Genomic DNA, 8,514 nt, shown 5'->3' on the forward strand with positions numbered 1-8,514 from the left:
AACCCATTTTAACAATTATGTAACTAACTAGGGGGCGTTTGGGGTGCTAAGTTTGTTGTAATAATCTGTGATTATGATAGCACGTAGATTATAATAGTTTGTGTTTGAGGTTTGACTATTTTTAATGTAGAAAATAGTAAACACTATAACAAAGAAGGAAAGAAGTTGAGTAGGAAATAATAAACACTATAACAAATAGATATTTGAAATAGTAATATTGTAGTTAATTATAGGTTATAATAATTAGAAATACGAACTATTATAAATGAAGCCCTAAACATGGAGTTGGCAATAGACTTAAAGTTGGGTTCCAAACACGGACCTTTAATATTAATATTGTTGTTTTCAAAACTTATTAGAGAAATATTGTTGTTTTGAAACTTATTAAAGAAATATTGTTGTTTTAGGAGTTTGAGGTTAGAAGTCGAGAGTTGAGGATTCGACTAATGTAGAGGTCGAACGTTGAGAACTTGACAAACAAAGAAAAACTTGGAAATAATACGTAAATTAGGGTTGTCGAGGGTTGATGTTTCGAAAGCGAGAGCGAGATTGAAAGCGAGATTGTAGGAAAGAGCGAGATTGAGAGAGCGCGATTGTAGGAGAGAAAGTGATTGAGAGAGCGAGATTGTAGGATGAGACAATCTCCAATGTCTATGGAATGTATGTATCTCGCTCTCTCTCACAATCTCGCTCTCTTTTACAATCTTGCTCAGAATCTCACTCTCTCTTACAATTCAAAATTCTGTTATTGTTGTTATATTTTCATTAATGATTACTAGCTTTTTTTCTCATTGGTCATGTATATATATATATATATATATATATATTCCTATGGAAAGTAAATAAATTTATTGTATATTCAATTTTTTTTTATTATAAAGTTGTACATTATTCTTTTAATTAAGTTGTACATTATTCTATTAATTAAGTTGTACATTATTCTTTTAATTAAGTTGTACATTATTCTTCTAATTAACTTGTACATTATTCTTTTAATTAACTTGTACATTATTCTTCTAATTAAGTTGTACATTATTCTTTTAATTAAGTTGTACATTATTCTTCTAATTAAGTTGTACATTGTTCTTTTAATTAAGTTGTACATTATTCTTCTAATTGAGAAACAAATATTTTTTTAATTGAGAAATAAATATTTTTTTTTTCAGATTATGGCTTTAAACCCAGGACCTGTTGATCCCGATATTTTGTATGACCAGTCCATTCATCGATCATTTGTTGTATGGTGAGATCGTACTACTGGAGAAATATCTTGCAGGCATCGAGAGGCAGTTCTCCAAAGCACTATCTCGCTCCACCCTCGAATACTACCGCTACTGCGCATATCTGGATTCTACGGGATTGCCAGATTAGGATTTATTCAGTTAGATTGGCATCTGATCAGAGCCTTGGTCGAGAGATAGAGGCTCGAGACACATACATTCCATATGTCTGTTGGAGAGTGCAGTATCACTCTACAAGACATAGAAGTGTTGTTGGGGTTACCTGTTGACGGTGAGTCGGTCACCGGAGTGATGTACGATGAATGGTTAGAAGTTTGTCAACTGTACCTCGGTGCGACCCCACCTGCTGACAAGATTAAAGGATTGAGGTTAAGTTTAATATGGTTAGGAACACAATTTTGTGAGCTCACAGATGATGCAGACGAGGAAACCATCATAAGATATGTGCGAACATATATACTACAAATGATGGGTGGAAGTTTGTTTTCAGATAAATCAAGTCATTTTGTTCACTTGATGTTCCTGCCACTGTTAGCTAACCTCCATGATGCGGGGCAGTATTCGTGGGGTGGAGCATGCTTGGCATGGTTGTTTAGACAACTATGCAAAGCAACAAGACCTGAGGTTCGAGAGATAGCTGGGCCTCTCATACTTTTGCAACTATGGGCTTAGGAGCGATTTCCAACAATGGCTCCACAACTACAACATGTTAATGACGCTCAGTTAGTTGGACGAGCCTACGATTCTCATTATGTTGTTTTAATTCAATATAATTTTTATATCACTGATCTAGTTAATTTAAATTCTAAATTATCAATTTAAAATTTTAGGTGGAGAGACAAATTTTGTGTGACTAGGATAGCCACACATGTAGTTAGCCATTATAGATACATGTTTGATCTGCTTCAACCTGAACAGGTACATTACACTAAACCTAATAGATTATTTTATTCACATTTTTATTGTATTTATCTTTAATATTCTCTAATATAATATTTTGTGTTTCATGTTATTTGGGAGCCGTACAAAATTATTTTGCATACTTTGCCAAATTTTTGTACGAATGGTCAAAACATATGGCGGACAATGAGTCCTCTCATATGTTTTCACATTTGTGAGTGGCATCTTCTTGACAAGGTGATGAGACGATTTGGTTTTTAGTAGAATGTCCCATCGCCTTGTAATACTGAACCCGTACTGCATGATATTGACCTAAGGACTGGAGATTGGTCCGAAAAAGTTGTACATTTTGTAGTGCGATGGCACTATCATGCAAGGTTTATTGCAGTGGGGATTTCTCTTGAACAGTTTGACACAGATGTCACTTCAGAATATATTATTGGTATAATAATATCATAAGGCGCTACGTCACTCGTCCGAGAGCAGCTGTAAGTCATCTGGTAAATGAATATTATCTAATGATTTTTTATTTAAATTTATTTTAAATATTGTCTAATTATTTTATAATTCACAGAGATCGAACAACCGTAGACTCCGTGAGGTTGCGAATGATCCGAACCAGGTTCTTGCTATATGTAGTGACAACTAAAGCTATATGGAGGAAATTCATTATATGTATGATATACCTATTGTTCCTCCACCAGCTCCTAGACGTAGCGGACCTGTTCGGGAAGAGGATGATTTTGATGAGGTTGCACATAATGTGGAAGAGTTGCCCCCTATGATGCAGACGCAGAGTCAAACTGATTATGTTAGTCTGATGATGATGATGCCAGCATTTGGTTTATGACATTATGACTCAGAGGCTAGTCCTTCGTCTTCATACGTGCATGCATATGGTCGGGGTCGTGGAGAGCATAATGAATATTTATATTATGAAGCGCCTGCAGAGGTATTAGAGCAACATCAAGAAGAACCCGAGCAACCTCAAGTTCAAAGTCGATGATGACAACCAACTCGAAATCGACGACGTCCGCCTTGAGGGACACATTGATTTTTGTAATTATTTTTATATAAATGAGATATTTAATTTACATTTTTTTTTATTTTTATGAGATATTATTTTTTTTAATTTATTCTTTTTATATATTATGAATAGTAATTATTTTGATATAGAAGCTTTTAACTGTCACTGACATAAATAATAACATCAAATAGTCTAAATCTAAAAAGTTAGGTAAAAAAAAACTTCAATATTCAAATTTACATATTTTAGATAATAATTTGTAAACATAATAAATCAAATCAACACTCAAAACTTTCACATGCAAGTCTATAAATAAGACTGTATTATTGATATAAAAAACAGAAATTTTAATCACAGTAGTGAGGTCAATAGTTTAAAAGATTTTACAATAATGATCTTGGATTCCTTTTGTACATTTGGTACCAAGATTTTGATGAAGTTTTTTTTCTTTTTCTTTTTTTAAATTATAAATAATAAAAAAAATATTTTTAGAAATTTTTTTTATAAAATGGAAAATTAAAAAAAAAAAAAAAGAAAGGAAGAAAGAAAGAAGAAGGTGGAATGTATAATAATTAAAAAAAAGAAAAAAAGGGAAATTTGTACGGATATCTCGCTCTCGCTCTCAAGATCTCACTCTCGCTCTCTCAAACTCTCGCTCTCTCTCAAAATCTCGCTCTCTCTCTTACTCTTCCCTCTTTCGTTCTCTCCCAATACAAAATTATTTTTAACACATCAGATAATTATGAGTGTTATGAGGAAGGTCTCCGGAAGGTCTCTTGAATGAGGAAGGTCTTTCGTTCTCTCCACATCAAATAATTATAAGAAAGGTCTCTGAAATGATAATTAAACAGACTCAATAATAATGTTAGGGCAAGGTCGAGGGTTCAAAGTTCGACGTGCAAATGTAAAGCGAAAGGGGAAGGTCGAATTTTCAACCCTCGACTTATTTAAAAAAAAAAACAATATTTTTACAAATAGTTTGAAAACAACAATATTTTCTTAAATAGTTTCTAAAAGGACAATATCCTTTTAATTTTCGCTTCCAAATACCCCGTAAAAGTTTGAGGGCCCAATTTTAATAATTATATAAGTTTAAGTGTGCTAAAAATTTCTTTATCACTCGATTACAAATATATGATTTAATCATTTGAGTTGTACATAAATTAAGAAATAAGTTTGTTAATCTATGTGGTTATTAGAATATGATATTTTAGGTGTCATTAGTTGTATAAAAAAAGTAGGAAAAAACTAAATGTGAACTAAAATAACATGCACTTCAAACACAAACTACTATAACTAAGACTAAAATTATTTGTATCCTAAACAACTCGAGACCCTTGCTATTGACTTTATGTACTTTCTTTTATGAGACTTTGCCATTGCTTTGAATCTACAATAGGATTATAATCATCACCTTCTCCGGTTTCAAAATTTTCAATTCCATTTCCGTCATAAATCATGGTTTAATTAACTTTCGGAATTAGGTTTAGGGTAACTTTGAATTTCTATATGGAAATGTATTAATGATCATAACCTTAATTAAGGCAAAGACAAACTAATTTCATAAGAGAATAAGAGTTCAGGAAGAGACCAAAGAAACAAAATCAACAAGTTAAGATCAATGGCGGACACGCATAAAATATCACATTCTAGCCAACAAGCAAGTAAGAAAGGCCAAATTCGCAAGGTCAACAAGTCGTTCTGAAACTTAAAGAATCAAAATGAAAACTAAATTCAAATATCAACCATTAAAAATATTTGCTTAACATTAGAAATCAAAATTTTATTTTATCCTAACCCTTTTTTATATGAATAATCATATAAGTAACTTGGAGCAAATTTAGTATTTTAGTTTAGTCCTTTTTCATATGGATTTAATAAATTTTATTTTAATAATTATTGATGATAGAACAAAACAATTATCAGAAATACGGATATGGGTTGTGCTAATTTTGAAAACCCAAAAAATATCGTTATATGAAATTGTCCCTAATATATATATTATTCAATTAATTTATTAATATTAGCTTTGTGGGGAATTGTCTATTCTAATAAGCTATTCATTTTGGAAATGGAATGTGCTCATCATAATTTAAAAAAAAACAGACATTATATTTAAGATATACAATTAGATTTGAAATGGGAAAGAGACTATTTTTCTTTAAAAAAAAAAAAGTGTCCTTCCAAAAAAACAAAAAACAAAAAAAAAAAAACAATTAAATTTGAAATGGGAAGGCGACTGATTTATTAAGAAGGGACAAAGCCATTTTTATTAGCATTAACTACAATATATATTGTATTTAGAAAATAAAAAAATGAAAATGATTTTAAATCACAAAATTGTTGAAAATATGTACAAATAGTAATAATATATCACTGTCTATTTGTGATAAATTGTGATAGGCTACCATATGTGTTTATCATGATACAGATAGACACACATAGTAGTCTATCACGATCTATGCAGTCTATCACAAATAGATAATGAAATTTTGCTATATTTATAAACATTTTAGTTCATTTTCCTATATTTGAAAACAATCTTAAAAAAAAGTTGTGAATTGTATTTCTAATTAAAAAAAAAAAGTTTTTACAGATAGAGATAGAGCAAATGGTTAGAATCAAAGACAAATTGAGGAGAATTATTTAACTAAAGCTCCTTTTGAGATTGTTGTATCTTTTCAAATAATGGCTGACAGCTGTACTTTTAAAAGAATCACCAATAAAAAGAAGTAAAATAGTGTTTAGTAAATTTTAATTTTAAATTAGAAAAGACTAGTTACAATGTTTGATAAATTAATACTAAATTGATGTAAACTAGCTTATTATTTCAATTATTTTTGTATGAATAATTAATTTATAATTTTATTTAAAATCATATATGTTTTAAATTTTAAATAATTTTATTTAATCTAAATTATTGGATAAACTTTTTAAAAAATAATTCTTATAAAAAATGAATCAATAAAAATTTGAACATATATATGACAAAATATATTAATAAAAAAGAATATTATTATAATATATTTATTTAAATTGTCAAGAAGTTAGCAAATTTTTAGGGAAGATAAATCTAAAAGTTAGTATCTACCGGCTCACGTTAGTTAAAGTTAAAAAGTGATTATGATATATTAATAAATAATTCATTTTACCAAACAACGTAAGCTATTAAGATTTTTCTATAATCACTTTTTACAATTGTAAATACAATCCCAAACAAAACCTAAATCTTATGTATTGAGATGAAACTCAACCTAAGTTTCGATTAAGAACGATAAACTAAGAAAACACCCTAGAAAGAGAATATAATCAACAATATCAGTAAAGATATCTTCTTGTTTTGAATATTTATTGCAATTAAGGTGGTTCGTTACATAGAACACAAATGTTTCAAAGATAGTCTTGGCAACCACAGAAATAATAAATAAAGTACTAACAACTAATCAAACAAATAGTACATAGAGTTTGGTAACCCAGCTCGATGATATATGGCCTATGTCTGAGAAGTAATGTGCCGGAAAAAATAAATTCACTAATATGAAAGGTCAAATTTTATAATATTGTACTTATCTGTAAAGTAATAACAATTACAGTGACACACATAGAGTCTATCTTATTGTTAATCACCTAGGCTTCCACTAGATATGAGACTCTTTCTCAATAAAACATAGACACCTCCTAAGCTTGTGAATATTAGTGAGGAATCACTTAGGCTTCCCCAAACTATGAGACATCTTCTTTTCAATGCTTTATCTTTCCGTTTATAAATGAAGATCACTTCACTTGACGAACTTAGGCTCTCCTAAGTTTGAGAACTCCTTCTCAATGAACGTTACTTTAGAATTCTCCTAAGAATGAGAATCCCTTCTCAACTTATGATACCTTAGATTCCACCTAAGGTTGAAATACTCTTCTCAAGGTTGTTCTGAATAACTCACAAGCAGAGAGATACAACATGCCCCAAAATAACATTCAGACTTGTTGCTTCACAATTGCCAGAGTTACAAAGAAATTTGGAGAGATAAGCTACAAGACTCAATCATATAGAATTCATAAAACTGAAGTGGAAAAACTAGCAAGACAACCTCTTGCACTTAAATAGGTGCAACGGAAGAAAGGAAAATAATCTTATTCAAATTCGATAAACCATAAAAAAAGGAAAACATTCCAAAAAAAAATCGTAGAATCTCCGAGATAAAGAAAGAATATATTATAGAGTCAACATGCTGTGAGACATTTTCTGAGACAATCAAACTACTCTTAAATAAATATAGTCAATTCAAAACTCCACAATGTACCTTTGGATATATTATTTTCATTTTATTCTTCAATATCACCAAATAATATTAGTTTTGTAGATGGAAAAAAAATTCTTTACAATTTCTGTTATTTGACATAAAAAGGTTGATCACCTATTAGCAACATAAAATTCAAATTTATGTATAATATATTTGTTAATTTTTAAAAATGTTGAATATATGTCAAGTTTGGAGACGTGTTTTACATTTTTAAAATTCGAAGTTATTAGATATAAAAAACTAAAAGTTTAAAAACATTAAATACAAACAAGACAGTTAATTGGTCCACACTTGAAATCTAAATAATACTAAAACTTTTTATTCAAACACTCTAAAGTTAAGTTTGAGAAGATAAAAAAATTCTAATTACAAATTTAGGTAATGGAATAAGGGATCCCATCTTTAATATAAAGACTACAAGTTAATTACCATTAAATTAACCTTATTTTAGTACACGTTAATTACCATCAAACTACCTCACTTTGGTTTGAAGAAAGATGTAATTAATTGTGCAATAATTAGTTTTCAATTGAACCTCAGATGAATCTACAAGCATTTTTAATCCAATTTTCATTTAAATCTTGTTGTGGGTGAATTTTAGCATAGAAACCTAAAAATCAAGATAAGATAGAATCAAGATTAAGATAAAATAAGATAGAATACGATTTGATACAAACTTATTTAGGATTAAGAAATTCATATCCTAATCTTAATAAGGCTAAGATAAATCCTAGTTCAAATCCCTATAAATACACTCTTATGGAATTTTCTACTTCTTCTCTATATTCTATAATTCTCTTACAGACTCGTACTTTTCTTTATTTTACAATTCTCCTCTCCTTCAAATTACAAATTTATTATTATCCAAAATTTGACATCAATAAATCTCAATAAATAAAAGTAAGAAATACGTGATAATTTCACCAAGTTAAAGTTATAGTGACGTTGACAATCCACTCATTCAACTTCAAAATAAAGAGAGAGAATAATTTTTTTTTACCACAGGCCTCTACTGAAAAATAATAAATCAGCGAAAAAGAACGATCCA

General features: G+C 29.4%; 1 pseudogene; it reads left to right on the top strand.

Moving 5' to 3' along the window:
• Positions 1–1,209: 1,209 nt before the first annotated feature.
• Positions 1,210–2,600, top strand: LOC150033288 (serine/threonine-protein phosphatase 7 long form homolog; annotated as a pseudogene).
• Positions 2,601–8,514: the final 5,914 nt, after the last annotated feature.

This window comes from Benincasa hispida, chromosome 10 (assembly GCF_027475165.1).
Source record: "Benincasa hispida cultivar pf3 chromosome 10, pf3_genome.v1.1, whole genome shotgun sequence".
In the NCBI taxonomy this organism is placed as follows: domain Eukaryota; kingdom Viridiplantae; phylum Streptophyta; class Magnoliopsida; order Cucurbitales; family Cucurbitaceae; genus Benincasa; species Benincasa hispida.